The following is a 23618-nucleotide window of genomic DNA, read 5'->3' on the forward strand; positions in this document are numbered from 1 at the left end:
GTCTGGATAGGTCACTGCCAGTATGCGTGCCATCAGCGGAGTCATGGTGCGGCGTGCCACACGCCCTGTGCGTGGTACCATCCCCAAGTTCATCTCTGCCACTTGCTTAGCCAGCCGGCTGATGTCGTCCCACCTCTTGTGACAGTGTGTGTGTCATCTGTTTGATACCCCCAGGGCTCGCACCTTTGCTGCTATGGCCCTCCAGACAGCCTTACGTTGGTGTACTTTGAGCTGCAGGTATGAGAGTAAAGAAGGACTAATGAACATTTACACATTGTCATATGTCAGCATCTATCAGTACAGCAGCCAGACACTGAATCTGGACGCACAGTGACCTCCCTCCCTCCAGAACTGGGGGTACCCTCACAAGGCCACTCTGCATGGCATAAACATTAGTGAATGCATGCACACATTGAGCTTCGTAGTCTCCATGATTATCACACTGAAGAATGATGATTGAACACAAATGCATCGACAGCACTGTGTAAATCAGAAATTGTACAGGGCATTGATGTGGCATATCCAATAATCAGTGTGCAGCAACTTTAGCATGTAAGTTGGCTGATGGACAAACTTTGGTGGGGCAGCCACTGAACCTACTCTGTGGGGCACACTGACTATGACTACAGGGGCACCCTGAAATTACATCACAAGCGGACACTGTCCAACCAGCTACAAGGCAAACAACCGTTGGTCATGTCTGCCCCAAAAAGTAGCACATCCCACTCACACATACAAGTATAGGCCTAGGGCAGAGTCATAATGCAAAACACACACTCCCACCACCTGGAAACATCTTGTCTGTCAGTGTTTGTCTGCACCCCACATCCAAAATAACATACTGCAGCATCATGAATACACGTCTGACACCACCCTGCCCTACTGCTCCCTACATGGTGACTTACCACGACATTGGGGCCACCAAACAGCCGTGGGTACTGTGCCAGCACCTCGTTCACAAGGACATCCAGCTCCTCACTCGTGAATGGACTGGCACGGATCTTATCTGTTCTTGACATCCCTGTGGATATGGCAGACCTGTGGCGGAAGTGAGTTGTGAGGTGTCCCAGGCAGCAGGCTCTGTGAGCAGCAGGAGAGGGTCTCAGGCAGCAGCAGGAGAGGGTCCCAGGCAGCAGCAGGAGAGGGTCCCAGGCAGCAGCAGGAGAGGGTCCCAGGCAGCAGCAGGAGAGGGTCCCAGGCAGCAGGCTCTGTGAGCAGCAGGAGAGGGTCTCAGGCAGCAGCAGGAGAGGGTCCCAGGCAGCAGCAGGAGAGGGTCCCAGGCAGCAGCAGGAGAGGGTCCCAGGCAGCAGGCTCTGTGAGCAGCAGGAGAGGGTCTCAGGCAGCAGCAGGAGAGGGTCCCAGGCAGCAGCAGGAGAGGGTCCCAGGCAGCAGCAGGAGAGGGTCCCAGGCAGCAGGCTCTGTGAGCAGTGGGAATGTGTGGCTCACTCCCACAGATTTATAGGCCCATGGGGTCGTTAGGAAGCTGATAAGGTGCTACATTGGTTGTCTGGGTCAGCCTTATTCAAAAGCATCCAAAGCCCGCCTCCGCGGCGGCGGCGCGCCGCTTCCGCATTTTTCAAATCTGCATCATGCCACATTGAACACCCATGCCATTGGCTGTATGCAATGCACCACGGCGGTGACGCACCGCGGGTGTCCGGGGTGCGCTACCGCGATGGTGCATCATTCAAAAGCATCCAAAGCCCGCCTCCGCGGCGGCGGCGCGCCGCTTCCACATTTTTCAAATCTGCATCATGCCACATTGAACACCCATGCCATTGGCTGTATGCAATGCTCCACGGCGGTGACGCTCCGCTGGGGACCGGCGGTAGGTACCGCGACTGATGCGGCGGAGCCTAGCCAGCGGCATGGACACCAGTCCATGTGCCAATGGCTACCTTGGCTGGGTAGATGGTGGTGCTGGGGTCACACCGCTGGGGACCGGCGGTAGGTACCGCGACTGATGCGGCGGAGCCTAGCCAGCGGCATGGACACCAGTCCATGTGCCAATGGCTACCTTGGCTGGGTAGATGGTGGTGCTGGGATCACACCGCTGGGGACCGGCGGTAGGTACCGCGACTGATGCGGCGGAGCCTAGCCAGCGGTATGGACACCAGTCCAGGTGCCAATGGCTACCTTGGCTGGGTAGATGGTGGTGCTGGGGTCACACCGCTGGGGACCGGCGGTAGGTACCGCGACTGATGCGGCGGAGCCTAGCCAGCGGCATGGACACCAGTCCATGTGCCAATGGCTACCTTGGCTGGGTAGATGGTGGTGCTGGGGTCACACCGCTGGGGACCGGCGGTAGGTACCGCGACTGATGCGGCGGAGCCTAGCCAGCGGCATGGACACCAGTCCATGTGCCAATGGCTACCTTGGCTGGGTAGATGGTGGTGCTGGGGTCACACCGCCGGGGACTGGCGCTAGGTTATGGCATTTTCGTACACATTGCTGTGTATGTCAATCATGGACAATGTATAAGTGCCATGCAGCTACATGGTGTAGGGCACATCATTGTACACACGATGCCACAGAGCCATTGCATCCACAGGAGGACGCACGTTCAGTCTGAGCCACTTTAGCATGTGTTTGTGCCATTTTAGTAAGGCTTTTGATGGGTGATGATTGCCAGACGTCATGCTCTACATAGATGTAGTGAGGTTTAATGTGTTGTTGGTCAGTGCAGACCTTGACCGGGCTGGGGGCACTGTATTGTATCGTACCTGACTTGTGCATTCAGAACTGATCATGCACACAACCAGAAGTGTCCCTGCTATTGTGATCATTGTGTTGATGAATGCTTCCACAATTTACATGATGCATTGAGGTCTGGCAGGTACGGCAGATGGGTATGACAGACATGTTAAGTCACATTAGATTTGTGGCTCTTGTAGCTCCATGTCTGCGCATGTCACTAGTTCAATCATTGTATCCACATTATTGTCACTTGGGTATTGTCACTGGAGAGGCCTGCCCTCTGTGTGTAGCTATTGGGCAGCCATGTAACCAGATGTGCCATGCATCTTTCTGGCCATTGTTTTTTACCCATTACATCATTGATGCTTTGTGCTATGGCCATCTCATGATGCTTGTCATTGACCTATTGTTTTTAATCCTAAACTAGGAGGAGGCCAAATCTCCTACGTCAGGTGATTGTGCTTGAGGACATGGAGAATGAGGCAATCATCAGGAAATTCCGGTTGGACAGACCGACATTGAAGATCTTGTGTGATCTATTGGAGCCCCACCTGCAGCCTCGCCGTCACTATCCTACGGCATTCACACCCGCCCACAAGGTAATGGCAGCACTACACTTCTTTGCGACTGGTTCCTTCCAGGAGACCATGGCTAACGCTGGGGGAATGTCGCAGCCCATGTTCAGCATGGTGCTGAGGGATGTACTCGAGGCCATGATGATCTATCAGAATCGCTACATCCATTTCCCCCGGGGACGTGAATTGGCTGCCGTTAAGGGGGACTTCTATCCACTTGGGCACATCCCACATGTAGTCGGTGCGATCGATTGCACCCATGTGGCTCTGGTGGCACCGCAGGCGACGGAGCACATTTATCGAAACCGGAAACACTACCACTCCATGAATGTGCAGGTGGTGTGCCTTGCAGACATGACAATTTCACATGTGTGTGCTAAGTATCCCGGTTCGGCACATGACTCTTTCATCATGAGGAACAGCATGGTGCCACGGATGATGAAGAATCTGCATCCCGAACGTGCCTGGATTGTGGGTGAGTTACACAACTGCTATCACGTGCTGTGTGTCACTGCCTTTACTGTGGCCGTACAACATTGCAATGTGTGTTTTTTATTCACAGGGGACTCTGCTTATCCCAGTAGGCCATGGCTGTTGAGCCCACTCCGTAATCCCCAGACACCTGCAGAGATCCGCTACAATGAGGCCCATGGCAGGACACGATGGGTAATTGAACGTACTTTTGGGCTGCTGAAGGCAAGGTTCCGGTGCCTTGACAGGACTGGAGGCGCACTTGCATACTCGCCTGGGAAGGTGTGCAAGATCGTTGTGGCATGCTGTATGCTACACAACCTGGCCATCCACAAGGGGGTCCCCCTGCTCCTGGACGACGGTGAGGAACCAAGGCCACAACCTGCTCAGGGACCTGAATCCAGTGATGAGGAGAGTGGAGAGGAGGAAGGAGTTGACCAACGGCAGCAGCTAATCCAACGCTACTTCACTTGAAGGTGTGTGACGAGTTACAACGTCTACATAGTCTAGTGTGTTAGCTTATGTTGTGAATGGTTATGCGCAGATGTTCCCAATAGCCACATGTTCTGTCACCTATGTATGGTATTGTTGGAATGGACGTTACGTCCGGAGATGTATTATGGACGGCATTAAAGCATTTCAGATAGACACTGTGTAGGGTACCTGTGATAATTAGGATATTTGTGGATCAGTGATCTGTGTGTGTTGCCACGATGAGACCAGTGACTGTAGTTCTGTTGTGTCTCCCTAGGTGCTCCAGCGTGTTCCTGCCCTGCATACTGTACATCATGTTTACATATCATGGACATTATCATCATTGTAAATAATGCACTAAAGAATTCACTACACAAAATCTGGATTGTAAGGTATTTTATTTACGGGGTGGACATGTGAATTGTGCGTGAATATTTACAGGAAGGTGGGGAATGAGCAGTGAGTTGACAGTCATGGTCGCTGAGATGCAAGAGTAGACACCACATGAATGTGGTGACCCAGTCCAACAGACAGGTGCCATTGCCAAGGCAATGTGGGGAAAGATAGTCCAAAAGAGTCAATGCAGTTGGGGAGAGGGTTGTCTTCAAGGCTGGCTCCGTGACTGGCGTGTGGCAGGTGCTTGGCTTCCAGAGACTCCCAGGCTCTTCTTCGGACGCCCCCTAGATCTTTTTGGCGGTGGGGGGCCTGCTGAATGGCCAGCGGCATCAGAGGACTCGCCCCTCTCTGTTGGCGCAGGGGAGGATGGTGGACTGTCATCCTGCTGCACAACAGGAGGGGACGGCGGTGATGGTTGGGACACAGGCCTGTCCCTCTGCAACGCCACTTGCTGGCCCATGAGGTCCACCATCTGTCCCAGGCGGTTATCGATGGACCTCATCAGCAGGATGAGCTCCCTGAAAAATTCATCCGACCGGCCACTTTGTCCCTGGACCTCTTGGTAGGCATCCACAACTCTGGTGAAGTGGTCCAGGGATGGTGTCCACTCCTCCCGAGGTCTGGTGTTGGCCCTGGCCCTCCCACCTGCTCTGCTGCCACGGACCTCTTCCCTCGCCACTGGTGCGCCACGCACTGGCTCCCTGCCCTCCACAGTTGTTGGTGTGGGCTGGTCATCCCTAGGGACAGGGAGGGTGCTGCAGGTGGTACTGGTGGTAGTGGTGGTGTTGGTGGCAGTGGCTGCGGTGGTGGTTGCGGTGGAGGCAGAGGCCGTGACAGCAGGGGTCTGCTGCGTTGTCGTTGCAGCAGAGGTGGTGGTGGGGAGGATGGGGGCCTGGGACCTCTGGGTGTGTGGAACACCGGATGGGCCGGCCTGGAGCTCATCGTCCAAACTGTCCTGGGAGTCTGCATCTGTGAGTCCATGTGCCGGAGGTGGAGACTGGCTCTGCAGGTCGTTGGTGTTGTCCCCAGCAGTGAGTTCTTTATCACCTGTGGAGTAGATGGGGAGTGGTCAGTGTTTGTGTCATCTGTGTATCATCAGCTGTCTGTACACTAGTGCATTGTGCTGTCATCAGTTGTACAAATCATGGCAACATCGTGTTACATTACATAGTGGATAGTTAGATCATGGTGTCCTAAAGGTTGATTGTCTATGCATTTTGTACAATAGTAAATAGATTAATACACACACACTTCATGAAGATAAACAGTAGTTACATACCTGTAAGGTGAGCGTGCAGGGTATAATGGCTGACACTTGCTCCTGGGTGGGGGAAGCCTCCATGCTGCTGGGCTGTGGGACAGGGGGGCATGCTGGGAGTAGTGAGACAGGCCTCCCTCCCACACCCCCACAAACAGGCTCCAAGTGAAGATGGCTACCTACCTGTAAGTTTGTTTGTTAAACAGTGCAATGGCTGACACTTGCTCCTGGGTGGGGGAGGCCTCCATGCTGCTGGGCTGTGGGCCAGGGGGCATGCTGGGAGTAGTGGTACAGGCCTCCCACCCACAAACAGGCTCCAAGTGAAGATGGCTACCTACCTGTAAGTTTGTTTGTTAAACAGTGCAATGGCTGACACTTGCTCCTGGGTGGGGGAGGCCTCCATGCTGCTGGGCTGTGGGACAGGGGGGCATGCTGGGAGTAGTGAGACAGGCCTCCCTCCCACACCCCCACAAACAGGCTCCAAGTGAAGATGGCTACCTACCTGTAAGTTTGTTTGTTAAACAGTGCAATGGCTGACACTTGCTCCTGGGTGGGGGAGGCCTCCATGCTGCTGGGCTGTGGGACAGGGGGGCATGCTGGGAGTAGTGAGACAGGCTTCCCTCCCACACCCCCACAAACAGGCTCCAAGTGAAGATGGCTACCTACCTGTAAGTTTGTTTGTTAAACAGTGCAATGGCTGACACTTGCTCCTGGGTGGGGGAGGCCTCCATGCTGCTGGGCTGTGGGACAGGGGGGCATGCTGGGAGTAGTGAGACAGGCCTCCCTCCCACACCCCCACAAACAGGCTCCAAGTGAAGATGGCTACCTACCTGTAAGTTTGTTTGTTAAACAGTGCAATGGCTGACACTTGCTCCTGGGTGGGGGAGGCCTCCATGCTGCTGGGCTGTGGGCCAGGGGGCATGCTGGGAGTAGTGGTACAGGCCTCCCACCCACAAACAGGCTCCAAGTGAAGATGGCTACCTACCTGTAAGTTTGTTTGTTAAATAGTGCAATGGCTGACACTTGCTCCTGGGTGGGGGAGGCCTCCATGCTGCTGGGCTGTGGGACAGGGGGGCATGCTGGGAGTAGTGAGACAGGCCTCCCTCCCACACCCCCACAAACAGGCTCCAAGTGAAGATGGCTACCTACCTGTAAGTTTGTTTGTTAAACAGTGCAATGGCTGACACTTGCTCCTGGGTGGGGGAGGCCTCCATGCTGCTGGGCTGTGGGACAGGGGGGCATGCTGGGAGTAGTGAGACAGGCCTCCCTCCCACACCCCCACAAACAGGCTCCAAGTGAAGATGGCTACCTACCTGTAAGTTTGTTTGTTAAACAGTGCAATGGCTGACACTTGCTCCTGGGTGGGGGAGGCCTCCATGCTGCTGGGCTGTGGGACAGGGGGGCATGCTGGGAGTAGTGAGACAGGCCTCCCTCCCACACCCCCACAAACAGGCTCCAAGTGAAGATGGCTACCTACCTGTAAGTTTGTTTGTTAAACAGTGCAATGGCTGACACTTGCTCCTGGGTGGGGGAGGCCTCCATGCTGCTGGGCTGTGGGCCAGGGGGCATGCTGGGAGTAGTGGTACAGGCCTCCCACCCACAAACAGGCTCCAAGTGAAGATGGCTACCTACCTGTAAGTTTGTTTGTTAAACAGTGCAATGGCTGACACTTGCTCCTGGGTGGGGGAGGCCTCCATGCTGCTGGGCTGTGGGACAGGGGGGCATGCTGGGAGTAGTGAGACAGGCCTCCCTCCCACACCCCCACAAACAGGCTCCAAGTGAAGATGGCTACCTACCTGTAAGTTTGTTTGTTAAACAGTGCAATGGCTGACACTTGCTCCTGGGTGGGGGAGGCCTCCATGCTGCTGGGCTGTGGGACAGGGGGGCATGCTGGGAGTAGTGAGACAGGCCTCCCTCCCACACCCCCACAAACAGGCTCCAAGTGAAGATGGCTACCTACCTGTAAGTTTGTTTGTTAAACAGTGCAATGGCTGACACTTGCTCCTGGGTGGGGGAGGCCTCCATGCTGCTGGGCTGTGGGACAGGGGGGCATGCTGGGAGTAGTGAGACAGGCCTCCCTCCCACACCCCCACAAACAGGCTCCAAGTGAAGATGGCTACCTACCTGTAAGTTTGTTTGTTAAACAGTGCAATGGCTGACACTTGCTCCTGGGTGGGGGAGGCCTCCATGCTGCTGGGCTGTGGGACAGGGGCTATGGTGGGAGTTGTTGTACCGACATTCCGGCCCCATACAGGCATCCTCAGCAGAATGGCTGGCTACATCTTGGTTAGGGATGGACAGTGTATTGGTGGTTGGGTATTTCAAGGAGGTAAAAGTCAATGTGGTCTTAAACATTTGTCTGTACTTACCAGCCTCCGCTCCCCCGGCTACTCCTGTGTAACTCTCAGGTAGCAGGATAGCAAGAACCTTCTCCTCCCATGGTGTAAATGTCTTCAGTGGGATGGGAGGGCCACTGCCAGTCACGTTTGCCAGATTCCAGTTCTTGCTCCTCTACTCCTTGACAACCCTCTTGAGATCATGCCACCGCTTCATGATCTCCTTCTTGGATCTTGGGGTGGCCCCAACTGCATTCACCCTTTGGACAATCCTTTCCCACATTTGTGTCCTGGTGGCTAATGGTGTCTGTTGGACTAGGTTCCCAAATAGTTGTGGTTCTACTCTCACTATCTCGTTGACCATGACTGTCAACTCACTCTCTGTGAATTTTGGCATTTTTTGTGATGTCATGGTGTGGGGGTGTTGAGGTGTTTGTGGGTGCAGGGGTGTGTGGGTGCAGGGGTGTGGTGATGAGGTGTGTTCTGTGCTGGGGGTTTGATTGTGATGGTGTGATGGTGGTGTTGATGGTGCTGGTGGGTGGGTGGGTGTTGTGTGCGATTTTGCCTCTCCTCTCAGATGTGGTGTGTGGCCTTCTGTTTTGGAAAGATGCAAAGGATTGTGGTGAGTGGAGGGTGTGGCTTTGTACTCAGCTGTGTGGGTGTGTCCAATTGGATAGTGGTTGTCATGTGTGTTGTTGGTGTGGTTATGTAGTATTGTGTATTTATTTGCCATTTCTGTATCTGTGTGTGTGTGTTGTATGTATTTGTGGCTGGGCTACTTTGTTTATGCAGTATTTGGCATTGCTGCGGTGCTTTGACATCGACCGCCATGGATTTCATGTTCGTCCGCTTCGGTGACTTTGCTGGTGCTTGTCCGCCATTTATCCCATGCAATCCTGCCTTCGACCGCGGCGGTCGGTGCCTGCGATTCCGCCCGCGCCACCCTCGGGGATATCGTAATTTCCTGTGCGGTGTCTCCGCTTTCCCTGTGGGCGGTTTTGTATTTTCAGCTGCTTTTCCGACCGCCGCGGTCGGAGTTTTGTCATCACCGCACACGTCGGGCGGTTTCATATTCACCGCTACCGCCGCGGTCGGTCTCCAGTGGCGGTCGATCCTAATTTGTCTGCCGGTTGCACCGCCTCCATGGCGGGCGGTTGTTTCCCGCATCCATGGCGGGCGGGGTGGTTTTCCGCCCGCTATCCTAATGGGGCCCCTAGTGTCTAAGTCTAAAGTTTTGTCCTTCTAGTCCAGTCGGAAGACTCTTAAAACTGTAAGTCGATAACTTTTACGCACCATTGACTTTGCATTGGTGCATGCCTGTGCTTTCTGCACTGCACCCGAATCCCGCGGGTTACTCCCATCCTAACTGCTGTTAGACCAGTGTAGTCCCAGCGATTCCCAAGGCCCTAGGCCTTACCCCTGATTGATTAGTGATTGTTATACCACTTTTTTGATATATGGTTTGAGTGGCCACCGGCCTCATCCATAACTGTGCAACTTGTGTATGTTATACTGTGCTTTTATTTAAACACTTGTGCTTCATTGCTCATAAAGAGTAGGGGGATTATTCTAAGAATAAATACATATATTTTGATAATATATAACTTGTGTGGTGTCCTTTCATTTCATATTACAGGATTGCATATGGAAAAACAGCTGGCTTCACATGTCCTCTTGAGTTAAGCCTATAGGCTGCTTAGTCCATGCTACCTCTAGGATAGCTTGTCTATAAGGTTGATTTACAACCACCACCATAAGGGATTGTTTGGACTGATACAAGGTGCCCACAGAACTGTGGACCTCATACATCAGGCCAACTTCTCACATTGGTGAGCAGCGGTACGGATTTGAGCTTTGCTGTTGTTTTGCCTTTGCAATCTTATATCAAATTGAAAGATCACATTAAGTACCATAGGTACATATAAATAAAAGCTTAGCATATTTAAGTTCTACTGAACTTAGTAGTTGTAGGTAGAAGGGCTTAGCACACCCTGACTACAACTCACTAGCAAGTTACAGTAGGAAAACACTTAGTGTAGGTAGGTTTATCACTTACACCACACTAGAGTCATGTCTGGCACAGGTGAAGCTATAAGCTCTCTACCTGTGAGGGTTGACCCTCCACAGCCAACCTCCAGCTATGACAAACTCAGCCACAAGGACTTGGGTGCCTTATGCACTGCAAGGGGGCTGAGAAAGGGTCACAACCCTACCATTCCCATTCTGATAGCCATCCTACAGAAGGATGATCTTGAGAAGGCTAAGGTAGTTTCCTCAGGGTCAGGAGAAGGAGTGAACCCCATAGATACTGAGAACACCACCCCAGAGGAAGGAGATGAGGAGGTGAACCCAGATCCAGACAATGATAATGATTCAGATCATGATCAAGGGGTTAACCAGGTACCAGTTGGAAGGCTTAGCCAAGCAAATCTGGTCCTATATGGGAATGGATAAGGGAATCACTTCCCCAGACCCAATAGCAGAATTATCCCAGGCAATAGGAGAGAGAGAACCCCTTCCAGGGATTCTCACATTTCTAGTGCCTTAAGAGAATCTCAGAGAGGAATGACTTCCCCTCAGAGGAAAGAGCATAGGGCCAGAATGAGAGCTGTTAATCTCCAAATAGAGAGGGAAGAAGTAGCCCTGGCCCAAGCTAGACTTGCTCTTGCAAGAGAGCAGAGATTGAGTGGGGAGACTCCCACTGGTGGCAGCATTATCCCAAAGGATAAAGACAGGTCCTATGATCATAGAAACCTGAGTGAGATTGTGCCCCCCTACAGAGATGGGGATGATATCCACAAATGGATAACTGCTCTGGAGAGGGCATGCATGGTACAGTAGGTCCCCCAAGATCAGTGGGCAGCAATCTTGTGGCTCTCCTTTTCTGAGAAAGGGAGAGATAAGCTCCTCACTGTTAGAGCTGAGGATGCTAAAAACTATACAGTCCTGAAGAGTGCTCTCATTGATGGGTTTGGCTTAACCACTGAACAATACAGGTTGTTGTTCAGGGATACCCAAAAAGCTCAGACTCAGGACTGGACTGATTTTGTAGATTGTGCTACTAAGGCTCTGGAAGGTTGGCTACATGGCAGCAAAGTACATGACTATACAGGATTGTATAATTTGATTATGAGGGAGCAGATCCTAAGTAATTGTCAGAACCAGCTTTTACACCAGCACCTGGTGGACTCAGATCTGACCTCTCCACAAGAATTGGGTAAGAGGGCAGACAAATGGGTCAGAACCAGGATTAGGCCTAAGAATCAGGGTAATGACCAAAAGAAGGATACATCCAAGGCTCAAGAGAAGGGTGGGGATAAATCTAAAGAAAAGTCTCCCACAGGGCCCCAAAACTCCAAGGGTGGGGGTGGGTCCCAAAACACTTCCTCTGACCAGAAGAACCCTTATTGCCATGTCTGCAAACAGCCTGGCCACTGGAAAACTGATAGCAGTTGTCCCAGGAATAACAATAAGGAAAACATACCTCCAAGTAAAGCTCCAACACCTCCTGTTACTGTCAGCAGTAATCCCCCAGGTGGTGGGAGCACCCCCAAGAATTTGGGTGGGTTTACTTTTGGAGCTCAGGTGGATTCTGGCCTAACCAGGTCCCCTAATACAGATACTCTTGTCTATGAAAATGGCATGGGGTTTGCCAACTTCACTGATTGCCCTAACACTTTGAGCAAGTATAGACAGGAGCCCATCGTCAATGGACAAAAAGTTGAGGCCTACAGAGACACAGGGGCTAGTATCACTATGGTGACTGAGAATCTAGTCCCCTCAAGGCAACTTTTACCTGGTGCCACATATCAGGTGACTAACATTGATGGAGTGCAGAGAAATCATCCCACGGCAGTAGTAAATCTCAGCTGGGGAGGTGTCACTGGCCCAAAGAGAGTGGCAGTGTCAGCAAACTTGCCTGTAGATTGTCTACTTGGGATTGATTTGGAAATCTCAGCCTGGGCTGAGGTTGAACAAGAAACCCATTCTAAAATGGTAAATGTCCATGGAAAGGTTAGTGGGGCTGTGATGGCCACAGCCCCAATCCAAGATGTCCTTCCTGAAAAGGTTGGTAGGGCTGTGCAAGACTCAGCCCCATCTTCAGCAGAATCCCTTCCTAAACAGATTAGCAGGGCTGTGATGGTAACAGCCCATACCCAAACTGAGTCCCTTCCTGAAAAGGTTGGTGGGGCTGTGATGGCCACAGCTCAAACTCAAACTGATTCATGTGTTGTGAAGCCTGAAACTATGGATCACTCCACACAAACAGAGAGCATTGAGGAGGAAGAGAAATCTCCCTCCCACCAGACATTGGGAAAGGATCAGCCTCCTCAGGGAACTGATCTTACCCCTTGTGAAGAAACTGCCCCAGAGGTAGTCAGGCCTAGCCTGGCAGAGCCCCTGATGTCAGTGGACCCTTCCAAGGTGGGACCCAGTCTGGAGCAGGTAACATGCCCCTCTCTACCCTGCCTCAGTCAGCCCAGGGCTGCAGAGGTCAAGGAGGTCAATGAGCCCCAAAGGGCCCCCTGTCAAATAAAACACCCCCATCAGCAAATTAGGGGCACCAAAGCTAGCAGCCCTAGCCAGGTGAAAACAAAAATTCCTGAGGGATCCCCCTTACAACTAGTTAGGGACCTCCCCCAAATGGACACTGTTGGGCACAGCCAAACCTGGGACCCCAAGGCCCCAAATCTGATCTGTCCCTAGAGTAAGCCAACAGAAGGGACCCAGCCTCCAGCTGTAGGCAGCCAGAGGTTGACCCTGAGAGCACAGTGCAACTCAGTCAAGGAAAGAAAGGCACACATGGTGGAAGAGGATTGGAGGAAGCTGAGCCCTACATTAGTGGAGCCTCACTTCAGTACTCCATCTCAACACCAGCCTTTTACTTTGCCAAAACACAGCACAGGTAGTGATTCCCTATGGTGGAGACCCTCTGATACCCCTAGGGTGAGGGATTGCTTAGTGGACCATGAAACAGGGGGTAACCATGCTAGTGCAGGTACTTCCTTATATGGCCAATTAGGCAATATAGGCTTACCTGGTCAAGGATAGCCTTATCTCCTTTCGTTTGGGGGGGGGGGGCTATGTAGGAAGGTGGATACCTGACTATGGTTACCCCAGATTTTTTGCCTTGTGTTTAGTTGGTTTTTGACTTAGTTGGCCTGGGATCATGCTAATCAGGGCCTCAGGCTATCTGCTCTCTCTTTAAATGGACTCCATGTACTATAGGTACATCACCAATTTGGTACTGGATACCCTGTCAGCCCCTGTACCATGCACTATAGGTGCTCAGGGCATAGGTGCATCCAAGGCCTATCAGGGGCTGCAGCATATCTTTTGCCACCCCTGGCTGGTACTTAAATCGACACAACTGGCTGTTCACACAGCTGGGGCAAGGTGGTGTACTCACCCCTTGCTTAGATATAGTATACCTATGTCTAAACCTATATCTGTACACATAGACACCTATAGGTCACTCCTATGGCAGGCCTTTACAATCCTGGAGGCAGAGTGCTTGGTTTTATGTGAGATGGAACTCTAGCATGAGCTGAGCCTGTCTGCAGTGTTGGGACCAATTCCTTAATGCTGTTCCAGTGATACTGCCATACCATATACTCTTAAGTGCATTATAATCCTCGCAGTTATTGCAACTTTGCTTTGGCTTTATCAAAACATGTCGTGTTTGGTGTCATACACTTTGGAATACTATCCTCTCGCCAGTCCTGGTGATGGGGATAGCATCCCACCCTTCTAGAGGGAGAAGACATGTTACTTTACTGAAAACGCGGTTAATCCTAACCAGAGCCCCAGCATCACAAAATGGATCTATGATGTTACAACGCGTTATTTTACAACGCAGACCGTTACATCGCAATTTTTACAACGCAGGATCCATTACAACGCATGGCATTACAACGCATGGCATTACATCGCAGATGCTATTACAACGCATGGCATTACATCGTAAGTATATGTAAGTATACCTTTTTAAAAAAAATGTAATTATTTTAATTTAATTAAATTATTTTAATCAAAATAATAGTAATTATTTATTTAAATTAATTTTAATAAAAAATGTAATTAATTTTATTTAATTAATATAATTAAATTAGTTTAATTTAAATATTTTTTTGATTGTAATTAAAATAAATTATTTAAAATAATGTATTTAATTTAATTATTTTAATTAAGAAATGTAATTAATATAATATAATTAATTTTATTTAACTTAAAAACACCCCTGTACCCCAAAACCCAAACCCTGCCCTGACACCTAAAAACACCCCTGTACCCCAAAACCCAAACCTTGCCCTGAAACCTAAAAACACCCCTGTACCCCAAAACCCAAACCCTGCCCTGACACCTAAAAACACCCCTGTACCCCAAAACCCAAACCTTGCCCTGAAACCTAAAAACACCCCTGTACCCCAAAACCCAAACCCTGCCCTGAAACCTAAAAACACCCCTGTACCCCAAAACCCAAACCCTGCCCTGAAACCTAAAAACACCCCTGTACCCAAAAACCCAAACCCTGCCCTGAAACCTAAAAACACCCCTGTATCCCAAAACCCAAACCCTACCCTGAAACCTAAAAACACCCCTGTACCCCAAAACCCAAACCCTACCCTGAAACCTAAAAACACCCCTGTACCCCAAAACCCAAACCCTGCCCTGAAACCTAAAAACACCCCTGTACCCCAAAACCCAAACCCTACCCTGAAACCTAAAAACACCCCTGTACCCCAAAACCCAAACCCTGCCCTGAAACCTAAAAACACCCCTGTACCCCAAAACCCAAACCCTGCCCCTGTACAAAATTACTTAAATTAATAAATTTAATTTATAATATTTAAAAACATAAATAAATATTTTTAATTATTTTTATTTATAATTAATATTAATTAAATCATTTATATAATATTAAATAAAATTAAAATAAATTATATACTTACCAATACTTACGATGTAATGGTATGCGTTGTAATAGCATCTGCGATGTAATGCCATGCGTTGTAATGCCATGCGTTGTAATGGATCCTGCGTTGTAATAGCTGCGTTGTAACAGCATTACGACGTAAAAGTTGCGTTGTAAGTGATACACACCTCACAAAATGGATGCTGCTGCCACAGACACATGTCTGGCCTCCTGCTGCTGACCGAAACTTGGCAGAGGACACCTGGACAAAGGGTTTCCTGTCACAGGGAGGTGTCACACCACCCCAGACAGGAGATAGTGGATTGTAGCAGGGAGGGTTGAAAGAAACTAGACACTGCCTGGGGCGCACAAGGTGTCCCTGGGCAGATTCCAGTCAAACCGGTTCTGGGGCCATCCAGCCCCAGTCCTGGCACGAAACTGGACAAAGGAAAAGGGGTGTAATCACCCCCTTCCTGGGTCCCACCCATAGGAGGGACCTAGCAGGTAATCCAGCCCCCAGATTTGGAATATAGGTGGGAGCAGTACCAATGCACATCAGATTATCCTGACTGAAACTTATGAAACAAAACTCTGGACCCTTCGACATCCCACTCGACGTGGAAGACTGAAGAATCTCCCTTGTGGTCAAGGAGTGACCACCCTGTGCAAACAGGCATCATCCAGCACCTCGTTGTTTGCTTTGTTGCAGTTCCTGCCAGAACTCGAGCAACAGAGATCAACAAGACCCAGAGTGCCTGCCTTCTAACAGCCTGATCCACAGTCCCTGCAGAGCTGAGACCCGTGGGGGTGACCTGAAGCGTGGGGCCAGCCATCTTGGAAAAACTACAAAGCGCTGACCGTGCAGCATCCAAGGCTTCCTCAAAGCTGTGCATTGGAGTCTTAGAAGCTCCAGCACTGAGCAGGATTTGCACTGAAGCTCACCCCTCCACACTTGACGAGTGCTGCGTGGGGCCCTTTTGCATTTTCCTGCTCAATGCATTGGTCTGGTGGCTTGCCCCTTGGCTAGTGGCCCCAGTACCGACGAACCTTTGAATTTGCTTTGCTAGTCTGGTTGCTCCAGACTGGCCCTCGCTCCCCTGAAAAGGAGCACCCGCTCAGACTTTGCTGGTCCAAGTAAGAAGAGATCTTTGAATCCTGTGTGGGTTGCATTTGCCAAGGCCTGTTGACTTCGATCTTGAAGCCGACACAGCCGACAGCGAGAACCTTTGTGGGACAGCTCGTGATTCACTCCAGGACATCCTCGGTGCCCCAGAGACCACGTGGCAGCGGAGACAAGCTTCACAACATCGACCTGATAGCGCCCGACATTGCCTGGTTCCTTCCTGGTTCCTTCCTGGTCACTGGCTAGTGACCCAGACTCTGTCCCCTCTGCTTTCACGTACTCTACAACTTCGATCCACCCTTGGATCGCACCGGACACTTCTTTTCTGTACGCCTGCAGCATCTTCATCTCCAGGCACCCTAGACCTTTGTGACGAAACCCGACACATCTTTGCACCTCTGCACCCGCTTCCTGTGGGTGAGGTAACTCTTGAACACCGGTGCTCCTGTGAAAGTTTACACCTCTGGTGTCTAAGTCTAAAGTTTTGTGCTTCTAGTGCAGTCGGAAGACTCTTAAAACTGTAACTCGATAACTTTTACGCACCATTGACTTTGCATTGGTGCATGCCTGTGCTTTCTGCACTGCACCCGAATCCCGCGGGCTACTCCCGTCCTAACTGCTGTTAGACCAGTGTAGTCCCAGCGATTCCCAAGGCCCTAGGCCTTACCCCTGATCGATTAGTGATTGTTATACCACTTTTTTGATATATGGTTTGAGTGGCCACCGGCCTCATCCATAACTGTGCAACTTGTGTATGTTATACTATGCTTTTATTTAAACACTTGTGCTTCATTGCTCATAAAGAGTAGTGGGGATTATTCTAAGAATAAATACATATATTTTGATAATATATAACTTGCGTGGTGTCCTTTCATTTGATATTACAGGATTGCATATGGTAAAACAGCTGGCTTCACATGTCCTCTTGAGTAAAGCCTTTAGGCTGCCTAGTCCAAGCTACCTCTAGGATAGCTTGTCTATAAGGTTGACTTACAACCACCACCATAAGGGATTGCTTGGACTGATACAAGGTGCCCACAGAACTGTGGACATCATACATCAGGCCAACTTCTCACAGCCGTTCTCGATAATATGCCCCTAAAAACTTTGGGGTTATTCTGAAATTATATTCTCAGCCATTTTCATCGTGAAAATAGTTACAGATGTCCTCTTGTCAGGGGCAGGAGTAAAAACATTTTTAGGTTTGGCAATGACAAGAGAACTCTCTCAAAAATGTTGTGTATGTGCAGGACGTGGGATGTACACTGTCAAATCTATTATGAATTCTAGAACAAATAAGAAGAAAAGTCCGTTTTACAACCTCCACATCCCACGTCACAAACTTGTAGGTGCAATTTTTTTTTTTTTTTTTGGTCTCATGCGACCTTATACTTATAGCAAAGTGCAGAGGTCCGTTCATTTTACCTACACAAATTGTGGTTACACCGACCTTGTGCTTCAAAACCCATTTTTGATTCTAAATATTACGCCACGAAGAAGTAATATTGCGCTTGCCTACATTGTTCTCCAGTGATGGGGAGTAAATGGCACAGAGAAAGGAGGGCAAGAAAAGTTTGAGAATACCCGCATACTCTATTCATAAAGTTGTTTGTCCACTCACATCTTCCTTTTTTTTTTTTATTTCAAAGCATTTTATTTTATCAAGAAATGACACAGAGTAAGAGGTACATAATAAAATAGAAGTGACACAGTGGATCCCAGAGAAACAAACAATCAGAGGCTAATCTTGAAGCCTAAGTATAGGAAATGCGTTCCTAGATAAAAGTAGCCTGTTATATGGACTAATTAGGTAAAGGCAAATAGCAAAGCAATAATCAAAAAGTATCACTATCAGTTGTAATAGTCTGGGGCAAGGAAGGAGATAGAGCTAAAGAAAGAAGAAAGAAAGAGAGAACAAGAGAAAAAATGGAAGGGGACAGAAGACAGGAAAGAGAAAGAGGAAGAAGAAAAAGAAAAAGAAGGATTCCCAACGGATTAGCCAAACACGCAGAACACAAGACGCCACTTAAACAGACACATCAAAAGGAAACTGAGCAACCAACCCTCTTGATGACAAATCCATATAATCATCCAAAGCTTCCCAGACCTTACTAGAGATAGAAGGAGAAAAGTGAGCTTGATCAACCGAGGTGTGAGCACTACGCAAAAAGGATACCCAAGCCCACCAAGTATGATAGGAAACAGAGGAAAAGGATTTCCATTCCATAAGTATGACTTTCACCGCAACAGTCAATAGGAGATCCATCAACTGTAATTCCATTGGATCCAGGGGGAGAGGAACAGGGGCAGCCATTGGACCCAATAATATTAATGGAAAAGAGAGTTGAAACTCAATACCAAAGATGAGAGAAAGATGTTTATGAATGAGGTTCCAAAAAGGTTGAAGGAGGGAACATTCAAAAAACATGTGCTGAAAATCACCCCTCAACAATCCACAGCTCCAGCATAAATTATCATCTTTGAGATTGAGCGAATGTAGACGAGCAGGCGTCCAATGAAGGAGGTTGACAGAGAAAAATTTAGATTGCATTAATGATGGGGCAATTTTGTTTCGAAGAGAAAGTTTACCAATCTGTTGCCAAATATCTGAAGAAATATGATCCGTAACTCCATGATCAAAATGATGTAGCCATTTTTGTTGAGCAACCGTCTGAGCGGGCAATGAAACAGATGATAAAAAATGATAGATTTTGGAGGCTACATGACCAGATTTAGTCCAGATATGAAAAAGAGAAATGGTAGAAGAGGTAGGATGAAGATGTACCTTAGCGAGTGCCGCTTTAATTTTAAGAAACGTATAAAAATCTAAGTTAGTTAAAGAATGCTTTTGCGCCAAAGTGGAAAAGGGTAATGGCTCATTATTAGCACCATAAAGATGGTTAACAAGGGTAATCCCTTTAGCCGCCCAATATGTCATGAGAGTGGGAATAATATTAAGTTTAATTTTAGAGTTCCGCCAAATAGACGACCACCTAGTTTTATGTAATGGGATTGCCACTTTCTTGTCTACACTCCGGACCGCAGCAATTGTATCAAGAATGATAGAGCGAGAAAACAGGAGATGCAAAGTAGACGTGGTGCAGAAAGAGGCAGTCGGCAAAGGAGATGCTAATTCCTGTTCTATTAACAGCCAAGAGGGAACAGGAAAAGGTGGAGGAGAGAACCATAGAGCACCTTGAGAGGCCAAAAAGGCAGTTTGGTATTTGCCCCAATCAGGAAAATTACAACCCCCCATATCACAAGGTCGTCTCAAGAATTTGTAAGCAATTCTAGCCCGTTTGTCATTCCACAAAAATTTAGAGGTCAATACATCAAGTTCACGAAAAAAGGAATCTGATAACTTAACCGGAAGCATGGACGAAACAAAATTAATAATGGGTGTTATCATCATTTTAAGAGTCTGGAGGCGACCCCACCAGGAAATGTGTTTCGGGGACCAGGTATCCAAAAGACGACGCACTTTAAGAAGAGTCTGGGATTCGTTATAGGCAGTAGTGGCGTATAAGGTAGAACAAAAATAAATACCTAAGTATTTTAAATGTGTAGACTGCCACTTAAAACCCGCAGAACCCATATGTGAAGGGAAACAATATGCATTCAAAGGGAACATTTCCGTCTTATCTTTGTTCAAGGAATATCCTGAAACCTTAGAGAAGAGGGAGATGGTATTTGAAATAGCAGGAATTGCCAAGGCGATATCGTCTGAGAAAATAAGAACATCGTCCGCGTAGGCAGCAGTTTTAAGACAGTGAGGCCCAAAAGAAAAACCTTTAATGTCTGGGTGTAACTCAATCAATCTGAGAAGAGGATCAATAGATAGTAAAAACAAAAGCGGAGATAAAGGACAACCTTGTCTAGTGCCCTGACGAAGATTACAAAAGGACGACGTAGCACCATTAACTCTGATGTTAGCTCTAGGTTGAGAATATAAGGACATTACCATATTAATGAAGGAATCACCCAGGTTATGCGCACACAAGACAGCACGAAGAAACGGCCAAGAGACCTTGTCAAAGGCCTTTTCAGCGTCAAGGGCCAGGGCTGCGGCAGGGAGTTGAGAGCGTTTAGCCGATCCAAGAATATGACAAAAAGTGCGTATATTATCGCGTGCAAGACGACCCTTCACAAAACCGGTTTGAGAGGGATGAACAAGATGGGGAATAAAGGATTCCAATCGTTTGGCAAGGATCTTGGCAAAAATCTTAGCTTCCATGTTGAGAAGAGAAATAGGGCGAAAAATTTTGGGATCTGAATGATCTTTTCCTTCTTTTGGAATCACTACAATAGTAGCTTCAGCTGCAGTACCAGAGACAGACCCATCTTTAACAAAAGAATCAAAGACAGATTGCAGTTTGGGAACAAGCGCAGTGAGAAAAGTTTTATAAAAAAGAATAGGGTAGCCATCAGGGCCCGGGGCTTTGCCAGAACGATGAGCTTTAATAGCGGTAATAATTTCCTCAGGGGAAATCGGGGCATTTAAAAAGTTATGATCATCCTCAGAAACCGTCTGCACCGGAACAGCTTTTAAAAAATCTTGACAATGCTCAAAAGGGGTTTGATTAGAGGGAGTGTATAAGTTATTATAAAAATCACGAAAAACTTCAAGAATTTCCCCAGTCTTAAATTTTTTAGAGCCCGAGTGGTCCGTAATAGAAGAAATTTGAGAGGACTTAAATGAGAAATCTTGAAATTTTAATGTAGCTGCAAGAATCTTCCCAGCTCGATTCTTCAACAGAAGTCTTTTGGATTTCTGCGCTTGTACTCCAATATAGGCTCTTTTGGTCACTATAGTATTATATTTGTATTTTAATTGTTTGATTAATTGTAGACAGGATGCATCCCTAGATTGTCTAAAGGTAGATTCCAAAGTTTTAATTTCATTTGATATATCTGTAAGCTCTTTTTTAATATCAGAATTCCGTTTGGACATACATTTAATAACCTGACCACGGAAAGTGCATTTAAACGAATCCCAGAGGACAATTGGGGAAGAGACTGAACCTTCATTCTCATGGAAAAAAGTTTCTAGTGCATTAGAGAATTCATTAACCTGAGCAGAATCATGCAAAACTTCTGTATTTAATCTCCACGAGCGAGCACGGGATTTAGGAGCAAAGGACAACAAGGTAAAAGTAACCGCCGCGTGATCAGAAATCAAAATAGGATGGATAAGCGGAGAAGAGGAGGACGAAACAAGAGAAGAGTGAACAAGTAGATAGTCAATACGAGAAAAGGAAGAGTGAGGTGAAGAAAAGAAAGAAAAGTCACTACCAGTGGGATTGTGAAGACGCCATATATCTTGAAGCTGAGTGAGGGAACACATGTTAAGCATTTGTTTATGGGATTTTGGAGGCCGAAACTGAAAAGCAGAATTCCTATCCAAAATGGGATCCATCGGTAAATTAAAATCACCGCCAACAATCAGATTCCCAGCATGTGGGGTATCATTTAATTTTTTGGTAATCGATTTCCAAAAGGACGGATCATCAATGTTAGGGGCATAGATATTCATCACATAAAGATTGTTATGTCCATCAGACAATTTAGTTAACAGCCAACGACCTTCCGCATCGTGATCAGAAGAAATTATAGATAAACCTGAAGTCTTGGAAATTAATGTAATGACCCCATTTCGTTTGCCAGAGGCATCAGAACAGCATACATCAGAAACCCATTCTTTCTTCAAAAATAACGCCTCTCTGGTAGGGACCTTGGCCTCTTGAAAAAGGATCAGGTCCGAAGAAAGAGATTTACAATAATCTAAGACTTTCGATCTCTTCACCGGGTGATTTAAACCCTTAACATTAAGGGATAGCACATTCAAACCCGGCATGGAAGTACATAGAAAAAAAGAGGAAAAACACCATAGATGACAGAGAAATAACCAACTGCACAGAGACACTCAACCAAATAACAAACCTCATGAACGAAGAGGGAGAATCCATGTGGGAAATCCGAAAGAAGAAAGAAAGACAGAGAAGAAGAAAAGAGAAGAGAGAGAAGAAATAACAGGGGAGGCCTGAAAAAGACCCAATTCATACTAGGGAGAACGTGGAAAGGCGAGCTAGGAACCCGTACAAGGAGGGATAATAAATAATAGCAATAGCCCCAATATATTGCCTAGTTGATGACAATAAAGTAGGAAAAGGGAACTCTGCAAATATAAACAAATACCCTCATAATAGTATAAATAAGAACAATGCAACAAGTAAATCTGCAAAATCACACAGAGTTAATGCCTAACATCAAGTGCCAACCATATAATATGTAATAATACTTAGTCAGTTTGAAACTGAAAAAATACAATGTGGTAAAGTAAAAAAAAAGAAAATACTCAATGCCATGAAGATAACCATGTGTATCCTAAAAAGAAACTTACAATTAATGAAACAGTCCTTAACTGCATAAAACTTACGATATGGAATTGAAAATTGAAAAGCAAGGAAGAGAATAGAAGAATAGAAAGCGAAAGAGAAAGAGAAGAGATGCTACATATCAGAGAAAGGCATCTATGATTAATAGAGAAGCACCAAACAAAGAAAACTGACCTGAGATGAATAAAGACAGAAAATATATCACCACGAATGGTGAACACAAGATAATGAGACATAAATAGTGATTGACTAAGAAGCAAACAATATATACATAGTAATAGTAATACTAAGGAATCCGATACTGAAAATACAATATGGTAAAGTAAAAAAGGAAGACAAAAGACCATGAAGAGAACTATGTGAAATCTAAAACAACAAGCAGTCAATGAACAATTCTAAATTGCATAAAACATACGACATATGATTAAATTTTGAAAAAGCACAAACATTAGAGAAAAAAAAACAAAAGAGTGAGAAAAGAAAGGAAGAGAATAGGAGAATAGAAGGCAAAAAAGAAAGTGAAAACGCGATACACACTAGAGAGAAGCAACTATGAGTACTAAGTTAAGTTTAAAAAAGTTTAAGTTTAAAATATTTATAAAGCGCAACATACACCTAAACGGTTTCTTGGCGCTATAATGGCAAAAACAGCCTAAGTGTCGGAATCAACAGCTCGGGCGTCAAGCTGAGGCAGGGGGAAAGAGGAATTTTAAGACAGAAAGGCCTGGGTGAACAAAAAGGTTTTAAGGGATTTGCGAAAGGTAGAGTACTGGGTGAGGGATCTGAGGTGAAGGGGAAGGGAGTTCCAAAACGCAGGGGCAAGGGTGGAAAATTTAGAGCCGCCCAGTCTTTTTTTCCTGTAACGAGGGGCTACTAAAAGATGTTGGGCCGAGGAACGGAGGTCTCTACTGGGAACGTATGTTTTGATGGCTGAAGATATGAAGAAGGGGGCCAGGCCAGATCTGGCCTGAAAAGCC

The sequence above is a fragment of the Lissotriton helveticus genome, chromosome 12, assembly GCF_964261635.1.
Source record: "Lissotriton helveticus chromosome 12, aLisHel1.1, whole genome shotgun sequence".
In the NCBI taxonomy this organism is placed as follows: domain Eukaryota; kingdom Metazoa; phylum Chordata; class Amphibia; order Caudata; family Salamandridae; genus Lissotriton; species Lissotriton helveticus.